Source organism: Saccostrea echinata, unplaced genomic scaffold, assembly GCF_033153115.1.
Source record: "Saccostrea echinata isolate AGI-Se365-2 ecotype Australia unplaced genomic scaffold, CSIRO_AGI_Sech_v1 ptg000002l, whole genome shotgun sequence".
Lineage (NCBI taxonomy): Eukaryota > Metazoa > Mollusca > Bivalvia > Ostreida > Ostreidae > Saccostrea > Saccostrea echinata.
Genome location: NW_026889751.1, coordinates 31,205,851 through 31,229,513, shown reverse-complemented (window position 1 = coordinate 31,229,513; position 23,663 = coordinate 31,205,851). Strand labels below are relative to the sequence as shown.

Below are 23,663 nucleotides of genomic sequence, written 5' to 3'. Positions count from 1 at the left end.
CTGCACACATCACTGAACACGGACTGACAATACTAGTGAGTTGGTTTTGCTTTCTCACATTTCTTCTCTGAATTTTCTGGATTATAGTTTTAATATTTTTCATTAAAAGACAACAAATTTCTACTTTTATATTAAGGATAAAGTTTACTTGGGAAAGTGCAAGGATGTGTAAATCAAACGCGTCCCGAAATTCGTAGTTTCAATAATTTCCAGATAAAATATTGTTTTAATTATATTTTCGTGTGAATGCTATAGGAACATATAAGTCATGATATTATACAGAAAATTTGAGAAAATATTAACTTCAAATCTGTGTCTAAGTCCCTTTAAATGCTCCGTAGCGCCTAAAGAAGCGCATTGACATCCATTTTTTTTTTTTTTTTCAATTAAGGACGACGGACCTAATTCGAAATTTCGCGCCACTGCGCAGAAAACCGCGCATATGCCTTGAATCAGATTGACGTAACTATGTATCGCAAAAGATAAAAAAAAAATATACATTTCTAATTCTTTTGAAGAGTTTTAAACGTTTCCTCTCAATTCCAGAATATTGTAAACATTTCGATTTATATTCATTTGTTGATTCTATAAATAAATTATTTTTTACGTCATTTACCGAAAGCGCATATCAACAATAGCCTGGACTGGAGGTTATAAAACTTTCTGAGTATGTACTCAGTGCTCAAACTCAATCTCCTTACTCCAAAACCATACTCATGCTAAAAATTCCTCTCTAATTTGTATACAAGTTTTGAGTATGAGTAAGGTTTTAGAGAACGGAGTATGAGTTTGAGCACAGAGTAACCTCCAGGCCTGGTCCCCTGGCTCATCCTTGCAGCGACGCGGAGTACACGAAGCAAAACGGGGACAGGGAACCAGGCTAGGTGTACAAAAACACATATGTATGATGTTAATAAAAAAAGAAAGAAACGACGAGAGAACGGTTTGTGTATACTACGGCCTAAATGTACGATCCTCTCCCATTCTTGGTTCTATGCCTATGAGCGGACTCTGAATGGTAACCGTGGCTTGAGACGATGATCATGATGTTCAAGTTGATGTTTCTGACGAAGACGATTAACTGTGGTACCCGTATTATTTTTGAAGACGTTTTAAGACTCAGGGGTATGTCATCGATTTGAAAGAACGATCTTTTCTGAAGAATGTCTAAGATATATTGGCATCTCATTCTGGAGTTTAACTTAATTAACATAAAAAGTTTTTAAGTGCATGTTTGTAAACATGTAAATGAAGTAGAAAACACACCAAGAACCAGGAATGCCAGGACCTAAGCTAAAACTTTCTGATTGACCATGTTGACATCAACACTGAACATTTGGAACAGGTAACCGTATTTAAATATAGGCCTATATATTTTTTCAATGTTACATTTGGTATTATTTATTCATAAATATTAATACAGTTTTTCAATGCAGACAAATCTTATCAATAACTTTGTAAAAAGGATTTTGGATGCAACATAAATTGCATTAAGGACAATTCCTAATTAGGGTAGCCTAGTTTATAAGCATAGTTGCTTCTGATAGAATTTGACCGAGCTGAACTAAGCCAGATAAACCTGGCTACATGCTAATAGAATCAAATAACCCAGCTTATGTTGTGAGCAGTATAAATAGAAATATTGTAGTTCTATGGTAAAACATAACTAAGATAGAAAGGACTGCAAATATATAATAGTTCACTGTCTTCACCAGAGTATCTCCATCAAAAGCTTCTTGTCATAGAATAAACCACTTTCAATACAAATATCTCCAAGGACACAATGTCGAAGCCGCCTGACATGCCTGAGCCTTTCAATTTTTTTTTGCTCAGTCAGTCCTCCAGTCTTGATGCGAGTGCAATACCATCTCACAATATACATATATATTATTGACTGGGTTCAAAGGAAACGTGTTAATTAAGGATGGATTCTTGTCAGCATTTTACGTCGTCAATGGGTCTCCATAAATTATGCAAGTCGTAAAATGCAAAATTCATATTTAATTATACTGAAGGAAAAACTATTAGTTAATTTGTCAGTTTAAGTAATGTGGAATCTATTTCTTTTGAAATTAATAAATTTTTCGTAATATTTTCTTTGATTTGCGACAATCTCCATAATATTCGCAGTTCGGTAGCGAATGTCAACATGTCCAGATCATTTCCCGTAGAAAACCCCGAGAGGGTTGTTTTGTAAAAACATTATCGAAGCATTGCAGAAGCCCAGGGACAGTTATGACAAATTAAATCATAGTTATTTATGCCCGGGAAATTCCGATCAGCCAAAAGGGAAGCTTGAACTTGAAGGTCACAAACATGTGCAAGATTGCAGATCCACGTTGCCTCGTCTGAAGTCATGTCGTGTGCAGTGAGCATGTAAGTTAGTTATATATGTCTGAAGATTTTCATAATTTTGAAATTGAATTCAATTACATGCTGATTTGTATTGATTTATGGGAATTCGCACGGAAATTATAGTCCTGTTATCAATATTTCGTCTGCTTATTCCCGCGACTTGTCAAAATTTGAAGAGGATATATTTCGTGTGTTCGTCAGGTTTATGAATAATAATTCACAAAAATAGCATTTTTTGTATATGACTACAACAAATTTTATATTTTTAACTAGCCTACTTTGTTCAAGACACAACAATCATCAAGTTATTAGAAAAGTAAGGTGTCCCGCTTGGGTACAAATCAAACGGAAAAAAAACTTGATATTGTATGTGGAAATATCAATAACATTGAAACACACAATTATCGAATAAATAGAGCAAAATGAAACATTATTGTTAAAAAACTATTTATATTATTGTTTTTTTTTTTACTTTTCTGTACTTTTAGGATAAAAAATGTCTATTTATTTATATCCAATACATTATAAGACATTATGCATATGGTAGAATCTATTAAAATATCTTCATTCATTTAAATCAATAAATGAAATACAGATGAGATAAGTTGTTTAAACTTATAATCAATTTCCATTAATTTAAAAAAATAGTCTAAGGGATGTTCATGTTTAATTCTTAGGAGAAAATCAACCCTACTTTACCCTAGACTAGAAAAAAGACTGGAGGTCAGAATGCAGGATGATTGAGCAAGGAGTGCTGGCAGATGGACTATTGAGGTACATGTATAAGAAATATGGACACAACTTTATCTAACTATCATGTAATGCAGCATCTGTGTTGCTATGTAAAATATATTACTTTTTTTTTTAAATTATAGGTCAACAAAAAATTTGGACTTTCATCAGGTGGACACATGTTCAGCAAGAAATTCTCAAATCAAATGAATGATGGCTGTCTGTGGAAAAGAGATTTTCTCAGAATATATCACAGATTAGAAGCAGGAGTTACATATTTATCTGATCAAAGAAATGTTTTTGTGTGTAGAAATGTGGAAGTCAATGCATGTTATCATAGTTACTGCTGCTTGTTGCATGATTCCATTCTTGATTTTTTTCAGAAACTTTCAGTCAAAAATATTTTTATTTATAATTATATAATGTTAAATTATTTGATTCCCAAGTACCCGATACAGTGCACACTTTGTAGAATGTGATTACTTTACAAAATCTTTGATTCAGATTTGAAATCTTACTCCAAGAGTGAATTTTTCAAGCATTATCTTTCATTAGATTACAATGTGAAGATTTACATGTACTGGCATTACAACAACTTGTAAATGATATATACCTAGCTCTATGTATTCAGTTGCTTTACATTTTCAAATACAGTTAAAATCTTAAAATACAGTTCTGGAATACATAAAAATGTGCCTGCTTTAGATCATTTAGTTAAAGGGTGATTTTAAGCAAGAGCATGCTGAACAAAATTGCTGGTAGTGGCCGGGTTAAAATTTAGATTTTTACAAATGAACTACATACATGTACTTGCAGTAGAAACCCTCAAGAGGTAATTTTTAATTCATTTCAATATAAGTTATAGACACTGATCAATAAATGTTTGTGCTACAAATTCTTAAAAAGAAATTTCATCCTTGAATAAGTATTTTGCATCTAAATGTGAAATTAAGTTTGATAGCTGCATGCATATTATTGTTACAAAGTTCAAGGATGTCATTTTCAGGCAAAGATGTCAAAGGGCATTTGATTGTCATAGATGGCTTTTTTGTTATCTTAAAACTCCAGCAAATTTTACGCAATTTGTGATCACAATGAGGAGTTATATTTATTGGTGCTGAAAAAACTATATACTTATAAATGTGTGTAGGTATTTATTGTCCCTCGCTTTCGCGAAAGAGAGGGGACATTAAATCTCATTCATCTGTCGGGCTGTCTGTCACAAAAACTTTAACCTTGGCCATAACTTTTGAGTGAGAAGAGATTGGGCTTTTGTATTTCACATGTACATTACCTGTAACAAGACCTTTCCAAATATACTGTGAATTTTGACCCCGTGGCCTTGGCCTTGAAGTTTGATCTACTTTTCAAAAAAATTAACATTACCTTAAATTGGTCATAACTTTTGAATGAGAAAAGATAGGACTTTCATTTTATGCCTGTTTATTACCTGTGACAAGACCTTTCGAATTTATACTATGACTTTTGACCCCGTGACCTTGACCTTGAAGTTTGACCTACTTTTCAGAAAATTGACATTTCTTTAAATTGGTCATTAAATTTAAATGAGAAAAGATAGGGCTTTCATATTAAATATGAACATTACCTGTAGGAATACCTTTCCAAGTGTACTATGATTTTTGACCCCATGACCATTACCTTGAAGTTTGACCTACTTTTCAAAATTTTTATCTTTGCTTATAACTTTTGATTTAGAATAGTTAGGGCTTTCATATTTAATATGCGCATTAGTAGTGACAAAGTGTTTCAAAGCATGCTATAATTTTTGACCCCTTTACTTTGACCTTCATGTTTGACCTAAATTTCAAAAATTTTATATTTGGTGATTACTTTTGAATGACATATGATAGGGCGTTCATATTTGACAAGTGCATTACATGTGTCAAACTGTTTCTGAATATGCTATGATATTTGACCCCGTGACCTTGACCTTCCAGTTTGACCTAATTTTCAAACATTTCATCATTTTGCTAACTTTTGAATGAGCAAAGATAGAGCATTCATATTTGACAAGTGCATTACCTGTGACAAGCATTTCCAAATGTACTATGATTTTTAATCCCATGACCTTAACCTTGAAGTTTGACCTAATTTTTAAAAAGTTTATCATTGCTAATAGCATTTGATTGAGAGAAGAGATGGTATTTACATTTGACATGTGCATTACCTGTTTCAAGACCTTTCTGATTGTATACTCTGGTATCTGATATTTTTTTTTACATGTGCATCACTTGTGAGAAGATCTTTTGGATTTTATGATATTTGACCTCATGACCTTGATCTTGAAGTTTGATGTAGTTTTGAGAAGCTATAGTCTTTGCCATAACTGTTATTAATTCAATAATTTATGTTTTTTTGTATGAAGCACAGATAAGACAGGACAAACAAACAAGACTGTTAAAATATGCCATAAATAATGGCATTGGCATCCCATCCACTAAGACATCGAAAGCGGGGGACCACAATTCTTTGAATTTGCTTGTTGTTTTCAAAACTCAGTTTACAAATGTAAAATATCCAATAATAACATAATACCAGGGACCTATATGTATATAACTACATATACATGTATAGGCATATATATTAGTCCCTCTGATATTCATATATTAAGCTTTGAATGGCATGTTCACTATACATGTATATTGATTTCATGTTTATGTCATAAATAATGTATTGAAATCTTTTCTAGTCTATGGAAATTTTATGTATGATTTTTCTCATAACTTTTTGGAAGGTTTATTATTTATTCCTGGTTATATTAAAGGTTAAGTTGCTTTGAATTAGTCCTGTGCATGTGAAGAATGTATGTGATAATTTTTCTGTAATTGCCACTAGAAAATTGATGTATTTTATAAAATTGTCAAACATGCATAACATCCATAAGAATAAAATGACAGAGGAAATTCGAAATGAATATTTTGAATAGCACTAGTGTAAAATACCATAAAAATAGAATGTATAACTGGGAGAAATGAATGTATTTATGTCACAATTACACCAAATTAATATGTTTTTGGGGATTAAAAATCTTTTTTATAGACATTTAAAACACTCTGTAAAATGAAGATTTCAGAAAGTATAGAACAAATTCGGGCTAATTTTTTTCGATAATTTGCCTGATTACTATATCTTTTTTACCTTGTAAATTAATCTTGAACCTTTGAATATTCATCAGACAAAAATCTATATATTTGACATTATATGGTCAATTGTAAAAATTGAGATGAAATTTCATGTGAATTCATAAAAACTGAGAATTTTGAAAAAATATCGAGGAAATTCGGATTAAATATATTTATTGAATATAGAGGATTTCATGTTATCTTTTCACCAGCTCATTTCATATGAATTAGTCATCAAAAATAAGTAACAACTTTAATTTTATAGTGAAAGATATTTATTCAGTCAGCAAAATTTATTCATATGCATAAATTTCAAAACTTCTCTGTGTAAAAGTACTATTTTTAGGACTGACTTTCAAATGACCTTGACTGAAAATCAAGGCCGATGACACCAAAGTTTTTGGATGTTAAAAGAGTGTAAACAGTCTGAATATTGAGTATTCAGAAAGTAAAGATTCTGCCATTATAAGAAATATGAGAAGAATCCATCCTTAAGATGAAGGCAAACAGTTTGGTTTTAGAGTTCAACAAAACATTTTGCCTGAGAAAACAGTTACTCAATAAATGTTTTGTTACTGTACCTTTTATTTTTTAAAATACATGTATCTTGTGCTGGCTTCCTTAATCTAAATTTCCTTTACCAGCACTTTGATGAAACTCGTGATCGGTCAATTCCGTCACTGTCAAACACAAATGAATGCTAATGAGATTTAGCTGATCCTGTCCATTGTGTTATGTAACCGGTCCAATATCTCATCGGCAGGTCCAATATTTCACTCCGAGCTCAAACATTGATTTTTTTAATGAACACTCAGTAAAATATTGGAAATGTTAGACTTTTTAAGTGTAGATTTAAATAGGAACTGGTCATTCCCTGTTTTACCAAAGTGCTGAATCATCAGAATCAAGTATGCTATTATGTGCCATATTATATAAGTGAACCCTTGAATCATTTGTTTTAACTATGATAATTATATTTATCTGAATTATCTCACAAAACTGTTTCCTCCAAAATTATAAGTTGCCTTCATATCTTTTACAGTGCACAAAGCTTTGAAAAAATTAACATGATTAAACAGCTTTAAAAATGTGTATACTTGAATCACACTGATCATGCTAATTGGTCGTTATGATGCTATCTTGTACATCACAATATTCACATGTATTTTGAATTTCAAATTTAATAATTGATTTTTTTTTTCCACAGAAAACAATCTACAGAGATACATGTACTGAAGAAATACCTGCTGTTGAAAAAAAACCCTAGCTAAGACATGTTTGTTTTTATTTACAAACAACATGATCAGGTAAGTTGAGTGTGTTGATACTTTTGAAAAATGAAAACATCACTCTTGTTTAAAAAGGGGATAAATGTGAAATATGTTCTTATTTGCTGCTCCTGTTCTTTATACACTGCACATGCTCATTAATCATATGCTTTATTAGGGTTTGAATATGCATTTTGACTTTGAGTATATTCATGTATTTTTTACTATCTATTTATTCACCTAACTTTGAAATGTATGATTGTACTTAATTTTATATATTGTTTGTATCATGTAAATCCTAATTTGGTTCCCATATTGTGATTATATTTAAACTACAATATTTAATAATATGTTTTATATTTTTTCCCTCAGAAAAAATACATAAAAGTCAAAGTTTTGGACAATGAAAAAAATCATCATAACTAGTTACATGTGTAAACTGTATACTTGATAATGATTAAATATTTATTTATCTGAATATCACAATCATTTTTTGTGGATTTCTTTCCAGGTAGAAACAACAATATAACTCAAATTGCTGCATCTGTTGGAGCACCCATCTTTAGCAGAAATTTTACTTGAATTTACAGCATTTCCATCAAGGCATCAAAGCATGAATTGATCGTTGTAACTTACATGTAACATCCCTTGCAAGATTATTTAACCCTTATGAGAAATCACAAAATGCAGTGAATGACTTGAAATTTAGACCTTTGCTCAACACTAAGGCCCAGTGAGGAGTGAAGGTTCTTTAGCGTGCCAATGCCTGCTCTTACATGGGACCTCAACTTTTACTCTCTCATCCAAGACCTCCAACTTTCACTTTATTGTGCCAAGTGCTAGTGTTGCTGTTTGGGCTGGAACCCTCGACCCAAGAACCAGGAGGGAGCGTTCCACAAAATGGGTGATCACAACACCCATACAGTGAAGATTCTGAATTGTTCAAATCATGACCCCCAGGGGTAGGGTGTGGCCACAATTGGGAACCTCCAAGCATAATTAAGAGATGCAATTACATGTATTTTATAATGGCTCGTTGTGTACTTGTACATAGGAAGAACAATGAAGACAGAAAGGTGTATGTAACAAAAGTAAATGAAAACTTGGCTCAAGCAATGTTCGGGAAGAGTGATTTTGTTTTTTCAAATACATGAGCATGTCATAATGATTTAAAAAGCGTTAAAAGCTGCTTTTTTGTACATCTTCCACAAATGTATTGTTACAGCATCAGAATACATGATTAGCCACTGAGAAAACTATTCATATAAAACAAATTGCATATTGTTGTTGTACATTTACACAGCATGTACATTACTCATTACATTTACAGATGTGATGAAATATTTAGGTACTCTACATGTAGTTACTTGTACAGTTGGTGTGAACCGGTTTTACCAAACATGAAAACATTTTTGTTATTTCTCATCAGAAAAAAATAAAACTGTAATAAAATTTTGGTTAAAAAAATTAAAGTTTGTATACCTAATAGGTAAATGAAGTGAAATCATTATAAACAAACACAAAATATTTTTGAATATTTCAGCACATTTTGATACTGATTGGTACTTTTTCAATACTTCATAGTTACATCTTTTATACCTGTCATCATTTTTTCCTGAAGTGTGAAATACTTTATGAATAAAGTATTATATCTGTGTGTTAGCTCCTTATATTCTTTACAATGAGAGCAGCCTCAGGGTAAAATAACACAGGTGCATGATTGTAAAATGTTTTTTTTAAAGGTTGTAGAGTTTACTACCCATAGCATGCACGTCCTGTAAAAAGACACATGAATTCTCAATTGAAATAATATCTTTGTAAAGATTTTGGGTAGGAATTCCCAAATGACAAGCTGATGGATATTTTCTTCCCTATTTACATGTATCACTATCAAAAGTCTTGGAATTTGTAGATTATTATTAATTTATAAAGATAAGAAAAGAGGATACTCCTACAATTTAAATATTTATTCTACAGTTTATCATAGTTCATTAACATGATTAAGACATCAGTATTCAATCATAGATTTTATATTTTGTCTTTTAAGTTGACTATTAAAGCATATTTAGTGGAAAATGAGTCTATCAGAGTAATTAAGAATGATTTTGATTATGAATGCCAAATTTTGCCATATTTCAATTTAAAACTCTTAGTCCAAAAAATACAGAACCCTGTACAAAAAAGACTTATATAAGCTCTAGTTTATATAGATAGTAAAGACAGAGTAAAGTGTCAGAACAAGACAGAAACCAAAAAGTCCTATCTTGAAACAGTTCCTTAAAATTCACTTGGTCTTTTACCATCTATGCATATTTATAATTTGATAAACACTGTATCATATACATGTACATGTATTAGAGTTTAGTTTGCTCAGAAAACTTTAAACTTCTGAAATGAACAGGCTTGCAGATAATGATTTGTTACATCAGGGACCTATAGGACGCGGATCACGTAAATCATACTTTGAGACCATCTCTAGAGTATTATACGCGCATAAGTCACGTATATCATACTTGGACACCATCCTTAGAGTTTTTTTTAAATTGGCAAACCACTTTAAATTATTATCATTATTTAGTGTTAAAGTAAGTTAAAGAATAAGTACATGAAACATCAGAATTTATTTGGCCAAGGTATTTTCAATGATAATTTTTCCCCAAAATGTGCCCTACACCAGAGTTTGACATGCCCCCCTGAAAAATTAAGGCCGATGACCCATTTATTTTTTGGCATAATTTGCTAGTAGATTGTCTTTTTTACATAATCCTTTAATATGAATAAAAATTCTATTGCAGAATTTTTTTAATGATCACTTTTATATTGTACACTGGCAATTTCCCATTACTTTCTATAGTAATTATTGGTTTCCATCACCAACTTTTGAAATGCTCCCCATTAAAAATCTACATCGATGACCATATAATTTTTTTTATTGATTTTAACTCACCAAAAGTCACTTTACCTCATATCAAAATTTAAATAAAAACTCTATTGCAGAAATGAATTAGGTCCGTCGTCGTTAAGCTATGTATGTAGATTCTTAAAATATACTTGATAAAATATTCTCAATACTTTTGAAAACAGGATAAAACTTCCTTAACTTAACAATTTAAATCGATTGCTTTTCAAAGATATCAAAATTTTAAAACAATAACCGAATTATTTACCGACTCAACATTTAAATAACAAAGTTTGAAGTCAGTTTAACTATTGAAACCTAAATTATTCAAGTTCAAAATCGGTAAAAAATTTAATGTGAACGTAAATAACATACATCATGTATATCTACACTCAGTTTCACTATTTTTTTTTCCCCCGATACGCCATATATAACTTTAATGACAACTGAAAGGTAACGGTATGATTATTGAGTAGTCACTTGGTGCCGCTCTAAGCTTTACTAAAAGTTCATTTCTTTCTCTTGATTGAAATTCAAACATTGACGACTGTTAAAGTGTTTGTTTATTTATTGATATATGTTTCAAAAAGCAAATAATAATAATAATAATAATAATAAAGTTCATTTAATACATATGTCTATATATAAATAATATTATATTATGTACAAAAAAGGAAATAGAGTCCTTCACATAATCGTCTCTTAGCAATAATCTGCTCACTTCTTCAAGACAGACAGATTAAACACTTTCTTTCCAATGATGCCAGGTGCACTTTTCAATGACTTTGCTATTTTTGCTATCGTTTGGGCTGGATTTTTCAATGCATTGTCGTAAGCCACCTTAAATCGAGCAATCAAACGTATTTTTTCCCAAAATGACAAAGGGGAGACTAAAGCTTTGCCAATTTTCATCATAACTCCAGTATTATCTGTAGCTAAGGATTCCAGCAGATTAAAGACCAGTTTTCCCTTGGCCAATAAAGTAGTTGCTTTTGGCCAATCCTTTTTAAATTCCTCAATCTTTTGTCGAATGTGATCAGTAATCAATTGGATGACCTCGTTGATAACAGAATCCATTTGCTCGTCGGTATAGGAAATTTTTAAGCCAACGGAGGACATAACCAGAAGAATGATCTCCACGAGTATGCTTGCCATTTGCCTATCTATGGCTCTTACAATTCCATCAGATGTAGAAAGATCGATGTCTTCAAAGAGTTTCCTCCCTCCTCTTTTAAAACGTGCAATTTTCGGTGAAGCGGTGGGTTCAAGGGACATGGTGAAGGTTTCCAGATGTAATGCGTACTGCAAAAGGAGGTTCTCCTCAGGGGTCAGCTGTTTTTCCAGGGAACTGAGAACGACGTCATCAGAAGCAGATTCTACATTTTCAGGAATCCAAGAAAACTTTTTTATTTCTTCCGAGCCATCTTTGATGATTTGCTCCACCAGTTGATGCAAAAACTGCTTTTCTTTTTCGTCTAATTGTTGGAGATCTGCTACTTTTTCCAGTTCTTCCAACACTTCCTTCTTCACATCACCTAATAAATGATAAATATAAAATTTATAAACTAGCTGGATCTGCTTTGCATATCTTATGACAATTCTGCTCTATTCACATTCTGAAGTGTTAATACACTAATTCATCATTTTTTTTTTTTTTGGAAAATAAAGTTATTCAGATTTAAATATAAAAATGTAAATCAAATCAAAAATACAATCAGGCTGTCGAATTATCACTGACAAAACATGTAGAAGTATCAAACTCGTATTGTTTTAAAGCAAGAAAGAAAAAAAGGAATTGAAATGGTTGCCGAAGGGTGGACTATTTAATAAGAGAGAGAATTGTTATGAATCTCTAAGACTTTGAACTTACTTCTTGTTCATTATAATTTTTTTTATAGTGAACTGGGCATAACTTTTAATATACAGTACAGTGAATTAGAAAAAAATACATTATTAATTATTTACATTTATTAATCTGTATACAAGTATAAACCACACAAAATCTGAAGAAATGTAAAAAAAAAAAAAAAAAAAAAAAAAAAAAATGCGTTATGCTAGTAAAATAATGCAATAATCATCTGTATTAATGTGTTTCCAATTCATTTCTTGTAAACAATTGTTTTTTTTATTTTCAAGAATAAAAAAAAAGAAAAGCAGTTGCTAAAAGTAAACCAAAAACATTGATGAAAACCAAGTAGAATTTAAAAAATGGGAGAGAGAGGGGGTGGGTGGGATATGTACATGTACACTGGAAACATACCTATTTGTACAGCCATTTTCTTGTTTCGATGCTTGGATTCTAAATTTAAAAAAGAAAATGAAAAATTTTCAGAATTTGATTTTTTTAACAATCAAATGAATATACAATAAACGTCTATATACATGTACATGTTATCTAACGACATGCATGTATTAGGTTTCTAAAATTCTTTGCTTAAGACATTCTCTCTTCATTTTGTGATAGTGGCTTGTTTACCATACGTGAAAACATATACGGTTTATCAGGAATATATGAAATATTTTTCAAAAACAAACACTTGATTTCTTTAGTAGAAAAGCTTGTATAATTTCTCTTATGATGTGATGTTCAAAATAAAGCCGCACGATTTCAGTTTTAAATTGTAAAACCTATCAAATATCAATATGAGTAATAAATATTGAATTCAGTGCGAATGAAATACCTTTTCAATGGAAGTGTGAGGTTCCTCTCAGTTGCGCCGGAGTGTCGGGTGTTTCACGGGAACGGGTATTTATATGAGGTAGCAAACAACTGCCGGATCTACAGTTACGTACAGTACAGGATTCCGTGTTACATCGTCGCGGGTTTTGATCGCCGTATTAACCAGAGATGGGATAATGGCAATACGTACATGTAACCAAGAGGTAATATCCTTGCAGAGAGAGAAAACTTCGTTAAATATGTTGATGTTGTAATAAACCTCAAACTGTGAATATGTATTTTGGTTTAAGTTGTCCAAAAAGGTTGGTTGATGATTTACTATCAGATATATTGTTTGGAATTACGTATATACCCCCAGAAAACACTAGACACATCTCAGTTGATAGTTTTACTGACATTGATTGAGAACTGTTGAATTTTTCCAAAAATTCAGAAAACATTATAAATTTATTGACTGGGTTCGTGGGCAACATGCGTTTTGTCGGACCCAAGAACCAAACTGTTTGCCCGAGGCCGTTAGGCCGAAGGCAAACAGTTTGATTCGAGGGGTCGACAAAACATATGTTGCCCTCAAACCCAGTCAATAAATGTTTTGTTATACCTTTTACTTTTTATGTTGACATAACATGATGTAAATTTTGTTAACCGCACTGCGGTTTAAACTTGGTCAATTCCGTAAAGTTCTGTCGAACTCCAACGAATGCAAATAAGATACAGCTGACCCCGCCCACACTCCGACGTAAGCGGTCCAACATCTCATCGACCGGTCCAATATCTCGCTCTGCGGTCAAACATCGATTTTTTTTAACCGCTCAGTAAAACATTGGAAATGTTAGACTTTTTTTAATATAGAATTATATAGGAAACAATTTCTAAAGGTATAACAATAGGCATAATTTGCTTCTTGGGTGATTTTAATACAAAAATAATAAGAATTTTTAGCACCATTGAATGATTTATCATGTAAGATTCATAGAAATATATATATATATATATATATATATATATATATATATATATATATATATATATATATATATATATATATATATATATATATATATATATATATATATACATGTATATATATATATATATATATATAAAGTAAAAATTATATTAACAGGTATACGAGGGTGTAACGAATAAGTGCTGAAAAAAATTTAAAGCAGTTGTTTTTGCCTACATTACTCACATACCGCTTTTTAAGATTGTTTAGAGAATAAGTCCCTCTCCATCCATACTTTTGCTACCATCTAGAGAATGCCCAAGCTTCTCTTTTTTGTTTTATTTCAGCCTCGCTTTTTTGCCAGAAAATTTTGAGCCTCTTTTCCGTATTCCCGCTTTCCTGGTTTTGTAAATTGCATTGGGTTAAATGATTGTACTGTATTTCCTGTTCAGTTTATGATACACTGCATTAATTGTAGGTGGATGATTTGAAGTTTACTCTCTCAGAGAAAATTCAACTGTTACCCATTATGTCCCAAGCCTACGAGAAAAAATAACGGATCTGACTGCAGAACTAAAAAGAGATCCGAGGAAAGTTAGAGGCAGAGAAAATCAAAGCCGAGATGCCTCCAGAAGGACTTGTACAACTGCAGAATGAGATGAAGTGAAGGTACTTTTTGGAAATCTTAGATAATGCTTTAAAAAATAAAAGGGAGACCATTTTAATCACATATGTTTATTTTTTTGTGATAACTTTTTTGAGTTAACATTAAGGCTAGGAAATAGTACTGATACTGTTAAAATCTCGCATTAAACGATGGAGGGGCAATATGAGGACCATCTATTCTTCTATATTCAATAATCAAAAGTGAAAAAAACAATTAGATAGATTACACGATCACTACGTACTGGTCCCTGCTGACAAAGCAGGTAACAACATTGTCTTTGTTTGTAAGGCTCATTATATTAAATGTATTTTAGAGGAACTGGGATTTAATTCTTAGACTAGTTCTAAGCAACTTATACCAATAGCTCCCTTTCTAAGGAGGAAATTCTTCAAAATCATATGCCAGTTTAGAATATCTTTAATATTCTTAACAATATAAATGAATTTGAATCACCATATCTATATTGGATTCCGAAACTTTATAAAATTACTTACAAACAAAGATACATTGCGGGTTCTAGTAAATGTTCTACCAAGCCTTTCTTTACTACTCACTAAGATATTCACAGTAGTGAAGGAGAAACGTCAAGAGTACTGTGCAACAATATATTCGAGAAGTGGTGTAAATCAGGTGTGGATACTAAAAAATTCCAAGGAATTTAGGAACATTAAAAATCAGAAAATGTTACCAAAATCAACAACATAAAAACTTACGACTTTTCAACTTTATATACAACTATTCCCCACGATAAATTAAAGTCCAGACTTTCTGACATCGTTGACAGCTGTTTTTCAATAAAAATGGAACTCGTTAAGTTACTTACCTTGTCATTGATCATTTACAAAATTATTTTGTTAAAAAACAATCTGATTGTACACACAAGTGCTCTGAAGTTGACATTAAAAAGATGCTCGAGTTTCTGATTGACAGTAGCTATGTGGTTTCTGGAGACCAGATCTTCAAACAATCTATTGGAATTCCCATGGGTACCAATTGCGCCCCGTTATTAGCAGATCTATTTTTGTATTCATATGAAACAGAATTTGTTCAAAATCTTTTACGTGAAAAGAAGAAAACACTTAAATTGCTGTGGCCTTCAACTCGACATTTAGATATATCGACGACATATTGTCAATTTACAATGGTTATTTCCATTCTTATGTCGACACGATATATCTCGGTGAGCTTGAGATAAAAGATACCACAAAATCTGACACATCTTCATATTTGGATATTTTATTAGAAAAAGACGTTAATGGTAATCTAACAACAAAGCTTTATGATAAAAGTGATGACTTAACTTTTCAATCGTCAACTTCCCTTACCTATGCAGCAATATACCCTTATCATCTACATACGAGGTTTATATCTCTCAGTTGATTTGATACGAAAGAGCATGTTCTATGTATAAACAATTTCTAAGACGGGGTAAGTTATTAACAAACAAGTTGATGAAACAAGAATATCAGAAGTCTCGTTTAAAGTCATCATTTCGTAAGTTCTATGGTCGATACAATGACCTTGTCAGCAAATACAATCTATAATTAATTCAAATGCTGACTGACGTTTTTCATGCTAACTGTTAGGCCATTATTTACACACTGAATTCTTGACGGATACTTCCGTTATTTCCCGATCATGAGAAGGAGCACAGGACGGGTGTGACCGATCGGCAGGGGATGCTCACTCCTCCATGGCACCTGATCCTACCTCTGATGTCTTAGAGGTCCGTGTTTGCTCTGTTCCTATTTTGTAAAGTTTAATGGACTTCTGAGATCGTAAACTTTTCGTTATCTCCACATAATATTACATACTCCCGTAGTCTGTTGACAAAATATTATTGTATTGCGATATTTTTTCTGGTACCTATTTACTGGTAAAATGCTTGAACTCAGGATTTCTATAATAAAATATAAAGTTTATAATGTCAGAAAAGTTTGCTGTCGTGCCAAACAGAGAGGCAAAAGCTAAAAGGTACTCAAATTGTACAAACTCAGGGCTCAGAGAAAAATAAAACCTCAAAGATACTCAAAACTTACTCAGTGTACAAATTAGTGGTCATAGTGTGCTCAAAAATAAAACCTTAAAGGTACTCAAAACACACTTGCCTGTCCAAACTCAGACTCAAAGTGTGCTAAAAAATAACCCTATTGGTACCAAAAACATATTGAATGTAAAAACTCGGGTGTCATAGTGTGCTCAAAAATGAAGCTTCCTAAGTACTTATAGCATACTAGTACTCAGAGTACAAACGGGGGGCTCAAAGTATGCTCAAAAATAAAACCGCAAATCAAAGCATACTTGGAGTACAAACTTGGGGCTCAAAGTGTACTCAAAATAAAACCTCAAATGAACTCAAAGCATACACAGTGTAAAAATCCAGGACTCATAGTGTGCTCAAAAATAAAACCTCAAAGTTGAAACATCCTGAGTGAACAAATCAATACATGTACTACAGGTCTAACATATTTCATCATACTATTAACTTGATAATTTATAAGAAAATTAAAGAACAAGCAAATTAATGTGGAAAAAACCATGAATATTTTGACATTTGCTACATGATTTACAAAAAATAATGAGAAAAATAGAACTACTATAGATATGAAAGATTGTGATTGCTTTAAATATCTCCTGTTTTCGTGTTTATTGAGGGGGCGGGGGGTCATTATTGAGGGGGCGGGGGTCATTAAAACTTAAAAGACATCTCAGTATTATTATGCTATGTAATTTGAATTAAAGGAAAAATAAATCTCTGTTACAGGACACAGGGAACAGTAAGGAAATGGACATACTGAAATTTCAATTAAATGAACTCAGGGAGAGAATGAAATATCTACATATATATACAACATGAGGCTGAGCTAAGGAAAGAAAAGGCGAAACTAGAGACAGCTCACAAAACACTGGTGTCTGTATAGGAAAAACAAAAGGCAGAAATTCCCACTTAGAGGCCGAATATCAACATCAGAAAGTGAGTTAGAAGTAGAGATTCGGAAACAGCGCGAACGGACGATGTCTTTAATGGCCGAGAAAGATCGTGACATTGAGATGTTTACGATGAACGTTACTTTCTTCAAAATCCTCCTGACTCGGGGGCTTCGACAGAAGTCCCAGGAGACAAACCGGAGAAGGAGAGAGCAGTGTCAAGGTTACTGAATCTCCCCTGAATCAAGGGGATTCCAATCTGTTCTACCGACAAGAACTCTCCAGAAAGGAGGTAGAAATAAATGCATTACGTAAACGAAAGATGAACTTGAATCTGCTCTTAGAGAATTACAATTAATAGTAACAAGGTTAGCTTTTTTTTTTAAAAAAAAAGCTGAGAGTCAGCCACTGGAATACAGAAAGTTTCTTTCTTGTTTTGTGATGGTATTTGATTTGTTTAATCCATCATGTTGTGTTTCTTAAAAGTCACTGTAATCTAAGTTAAATTCGCCTAAGGCCATCTTTAAAAAAGTGTTTGGTTGTCCTGACTGACTGGCAAAATTGGCCCGACTAAAAACATTTTTTAACCTCCAGGAAACAATTATCTTTTTTATGCATTTCGGAAAATAAATTTTGCAAATTCAGCATTGATATTAAAAATTTTCTAGGAAAAAAATTATAACTATATATAACTATAAATGATATTTATTATGATGTACAAAACGAAGGTATAGACATTGGGTTAGATTGTTTTAAGTATTATTAATCGTGCAGGTTCGAGGCAATGCATGGTTTTTTTTTTTTTTTTGGGGGGGGGGGGGGGTGCATACTGCATACTTAAATCAATTTCTAAGTTTAAGCATCCATTTTAGTGTTATTAGGAAAGAAAATAATTGCAATGAAAGCCATGGAAAACAATTTAAACTGGAAATTCAAAATATGTTTATACATGCAGTACCTATACCCCTAAAATGTAACTGATGATTCATGACGTCTACCATCAAAGCAGAGCTAGATTAACATACTGGATTCCATCTCTCTCAGTGGGGGGGGGGGGGGGGGGGGTCTATAAAGTTTTTTCACAAATGATTTCATTTAAAGGTCAAGGCTACATACAATGTCTCTCATTCGTTATTACAGTTTTAGTACGAGCAAGTCCGCGTAATTTTTGAACGGCCCTCGTAATAAGGCCATGAAGTTAAATCATAATTATGTTAAGGTCAGACTATACGTTCCTCAAATATCTGTTTTGTATATAATAATAAAATATGAAAAAATATTCAAAATTACAATTTCCTTGTGTTTTCTAAACTGTTTTCTAATTGTCTTTAAAAAATCAACATATTAAAAACTTTAATATTGGCAAATTAAGTTATTTTCAAAAGGATAATATAAGAAACACCATCCTCTGGTATCTTTCACAAATGCCTGGTAAGGTACCTCAATTTTTTGTGAGTAAACATGTTAAAGTAGCAGTACTTCAATGACAAAATCTTGGAAAAAATTATATATTATTGAGGAACGTATCGTCTGTCCTTAAAATTTACATGTTTCAAGATGGAAGACTTCTTTTTTGTATTTAACGTATTTAATTAACCCAGAACTTCTTTTAAAATTTCTGGTAGAAACACAGACCTATGGTCCACGTATTACAGTCCTTTTTTAAAGGACAACGACTTGTCATGTGAATTATAAGATTTTACTGTCTTACAGTGGTCTTCTGATGTTTTCATAACTTTCATCATTAAAGTAAAAGATTTTTCACTGTTATTTTTCACTGTTCTGGGACCTTTGTAGCAAGTGGGTTATCAGTTGTGTGAATTCCGACCCGTACATGTCATATGCAAGATATTGATTGAGGGAGTCTTGCATCAGGCATCCAGAGGTCGGCGATTGAGGGTATATAAATATATCAAGTTTTGAATGTGCTCTACATATAAACTAAACTTCTTCTATAAGAAGCATTGAAATATTTTCAAAGTATCATATAAAACAGTACAAATTTCCCATTTAGGAAATCTATGTCTTTAATTTTTCGTCGAGACGAACGAAGATCAATGCAGGCTATAAATAGATCGAGGTAATGTCTTTATTCAGAGAGTGTGTGTGAAGAAGCAGGCCTTCTGATTGGAGCAAATAGTATTCATGAGTTTCTCTTCAGAACAAGTCGTGTAAATATTTTCCCCAGAATTCCAAATTACGCAAGCGCAGTTTCATCCCAATGTAACTAGTCAGCCCGTGGGCTGACTAAACAGTCATTATAAGGAGGAGTCACTACAGACTGAGATGTTGACAGAAGAAATCCGACGAAATGATAGGAGTAAGGCCAGAGAAGGTGCTAATCTTGAGTATCTTAAGAATGTGACGTATAAACTCCTGACGAGCTTCGATCCCAAGGTAAAAAAAAAAAACAGATGCTGAAGGCCATCATCACCATCTTACAGTTCAGTCCTCAAGAGAAATCAGTAGTCCACACACAGCTAAATTAAAGAGCTGGTGGGCGGGCACTATATTATGAGGACCGAACCACTGGGGGGGGGGGGGGTTACTGGTCAACACACAGCTAAACAACTAATGGGCAGGCACTATATCATGAGGACCAAACCACTGGGGGCGGGGGGGGGGGGGGCTGGTTACCAGTCCACACACTGCTAAAGAGCTGGTGGACGGGCACTAAATCGTGAGGACCAAACCACTGGGGTGGGTGGGGGCTGGTTACCAGTCCACACACTGCTAAAGAGCTGGTGGACGGGCACTAAATCGTGAGGACCAAACCACTGGGGTGGGTGGGGGCTGGTTACCAGTCCACACACTGCTAAAGAGCTGGTGGACGGGCACTTTATCATGAGGACCAAACCACTGGGGAGGAGAGGAGGGGATAGATTACTGTTTCAAACACAGTTAAAGAGCTAGTGAGTGGTCACCATATTCTGAGGACCAAATAATTTGGAGGGAAAAGGAAGGTCTCTCTGTGATCAGGACTTATTTGTGATCCTTCACTTTATTTCATTATCTGGGGGTGTGTGGGTTGGTTCAATCTGGCCCTTTCTTTATTTGTTATGTGCTTGATATCTATGGCAACTGAACTAAACTGATATGTTTTAATCTATGGCAATAATAAACTTTTAGTGATATGTATTTTTTTTTCATTTGTCAGATTTTCACTGAAGTTAAAATGAAATATGTTGACTTGGCTGCTGTTTTAAAGTATATTTTTTTCAGGATTAAAGTTTATTTTCTGGTTTTATATGTTTACATGTAGTACATGGGTCAACCGTCATTTTCCAATTCAGTCATAAATTGATGCTGCCAGTCATCCTATGAAGTAATTAAATTGCTTTATGATTAAGTTTCTATTTTGTCTTCTTGACAAAAGTAGGGAAGTGACAAAATATTTAATCTGAAGTTTAATGAAATTATAAACATCAATAAAGCTTTTACAATCATGACATGAAGAAAATTTGCTTTTTCTTTCTTTCTTTTTTTTCAGCCCTGCTTGAATAGGCAGTGATCTGTGTAGGTACAGGTCAATGAATGTACTCCTGTGTCAGCCCTAAAAATAAGTCATACACAGGGCATCAAATAACCACCCATAGGTAGTAAATGCAAGTAACCCAAAGGAAACACAAAATTTTATTTTTAAATGCCATATACACATGAAAAAGTGGAAAGGATCCAAGATTTTCATGCTTGTGTGTAATGGTGGTGGTGGGGTTAATTATTTGTTTTTATCTAGTGATGCCAGAATTGTAACTTCACCAAACACAATTAATTTGTGACTTATATAATCTTCATGGCCGTGGAACCGGGGGGGGGGGGGGGGCACGGGGGCCGTGCCCCCCTCCAATTATTTTGCCGATATATAGAATACTATAGAAAACATAGCTACTATATGCTTGTGCCCCCTCAATAAAAACGTCTGATGACCTTTTTTTTTTTTTTTTTTTTTTTTTTTTGCTTGTCAGGGAATTTTTGGTGGTTGATAGTGCCCCCCCCCCCCAACCTGAAAATGTATGGCTCCCCTCCAAACTGAAATTGCTTCCTACGGGCCTGATCTTGGAGTGAAAATTCGTAATTTTTTATCTCGATCTAAGTGCACCCCCCCCCCCCCATTTAATGTTAATTTGAAAGTTGGAGAGGGAGAACGAAGTATAAAAATGAATTTATTTATTCCAGTTATTCAACCTACCTATATACCCAAATCAGGAAGCACCCCCCCCCCCCCCCCAAAGTTACGCCTATACACACCTTGAAAACTTAATTCAAGTTGGCAAATTACTGGTCATTCCACTCTGAGTCATAAAGAGATACATGAAGGTAAGAAAGGAGAGACATTAGTCTGTTGTATAGATTGGGGAAGTTCATTTATTTATTTATTTTGTGTGTGTGTGTGTGTGTAAGAACAACTGTCCGACTCCATTGGAGTATGAATTTGTATTGCCCATAAGTACTTTCATTTTTCGTATAGGTTGAGTTCCAGGAATACAGTACTGTCGTATGATTGCGAAGTTGGTGATTTTCAAAAAAAAAAAAAAAAGGTCAGGAATAGGAGTGCCCAGCTTCTGAAAAATTTGGAAACATTTGACAGAGAATCACCATATATATATGTGTATCTAAATTATGTCTTTGTATATATATTTCATAGCGATAAAAAAAAATAATACACGTCAACTAAATATGCTGGATTAAAATATTTGTATTCATTAAATTAAAGGAGAAGGCTTCTCTTTCAGGAAGAGGAAGAGAAATCAGATTTAATAGCTTCCTGGTTAGTTTTATTTACATTGTTATCGAAAGTATTATATAGAGGATATTCAATGTTTTGTAGATGAATATGGAATTTATTTCACGAGTGGGACAGGATTTTTTGATATTTTCACGAGTGCGAAGCACGAGTGAAAATATCAAAAAATCCTGTCTCACGAGTGAAATAAATTCCATATTCATCTACAAAACATTGAATTTTCTGTTTATTACATTTTCTTTGATTTTCCCTTTGCCTCTGTCTTTTCTTAACACCATAGGCTTGACGTCATAGTTGAACGGTTGAGACGTCATAGCTTAGAAGTTGTGTGATTGAAAACATTACATAGTACAAGGATTTTAGCAACATATTTGGGAAGAAATTTGCAGTTTTAGCTCTATCAAGATGCTTAGTTACTATTTCTATCTTATGACAGGCCAGAAATTATTTTTTACTTACTTTGATATCCTTTCACATTGTGAGAGAATATCATTTTTGGTATCCTTTCACACTGTGAGAGAATACCACTTTTATTCAATAAATAAATCACAGTATTTCACTGTTGAAGATGTAATAAAGTTGTTTTCGTACACGTATATTTTATTATTTTTTTATTTAGAAAAAGAAAACGAAGAATATAAATACATTAAATTTACATGTAAATTGATTCCATACATGGTGTAGGTATTTTCCGACACAGTTTCGAACCCTAAAAAATTACAAATGCTTGTTTTAAATTGCTATATGCAGGAAAAAAGACATACGCAAATTATTTACACAAATTTTCTAAATAATTATAGAGTTGGGTCATTTTTAATCATTTTTTTATTCAATTCAAACGACAAGGAAATATTCACCTACATGTACATGTAAGTATTTTTTTTTATATATAAATAGTATGTTTTATAAAAGTCAGTCATAGAAAACTTGGTTTTTAGGTGCAAGTGTCCGAATTTTCGTGGAAACTGGAAATATTCAGTCACATGCTAGCTTAACTGAAAAGGCCTGTCCCTCATCTAAAAATAGCAATGGGAACTTCTTGTTTTGCGAACCGCATGAAAACTGAATTGAGCCGAACTACCGGTCAATATCTAAGTTGATTGATACTATCATACTGGTATATGTGTTTCTGTAAAATAGGTTTTATAAAGTTAGGAAAATTTCAGATACAATTTTTTTTTATAGACTGTTGATCAAATATTATACTGGTGCTCGGGAACCAGTCTAGATCTTTTTTTTTCCACATATTTTTACGTCATAGCTAAATATAGATTTGGATCAACGCCCGTGCAGGGCGT

At 32.8% G+C, this 23,663-nt stretch overlaps 2 long non-coding RNA genes across 2 annotated transcripts; both read left to right on the top strand.

Moving 5' to 3' along the window:
* The first annotated feature begins 688 nt into the window (after positions 1-688).
* Positions 689-8,308, top strand: LOC133202698 (uncharacterized). Its single transcript, XR_009723281.1, has 3 exons — positions 689-1,345; positions 7,438-7,537; positions 8,010-8,308. It is a non-coding gene; the product is annotated as an uncharacterized LOC133202698 (long non-coding RNA).
* LOC133202693 (uncharacterized) lies at positions 2,197-3,441 on the top strand. The gene is made up of 3 exons (XR_009723278.1): positions 2,197-2,376; positions 3,033-3,129; positions 3,231-3,441. It is a non-coding gene; the product is annotated as an uncharacterized LOC133202693 (long non-coding RNA).
* Positions 8,309-23,663: the final 15,355 nt, after the last annotated feature.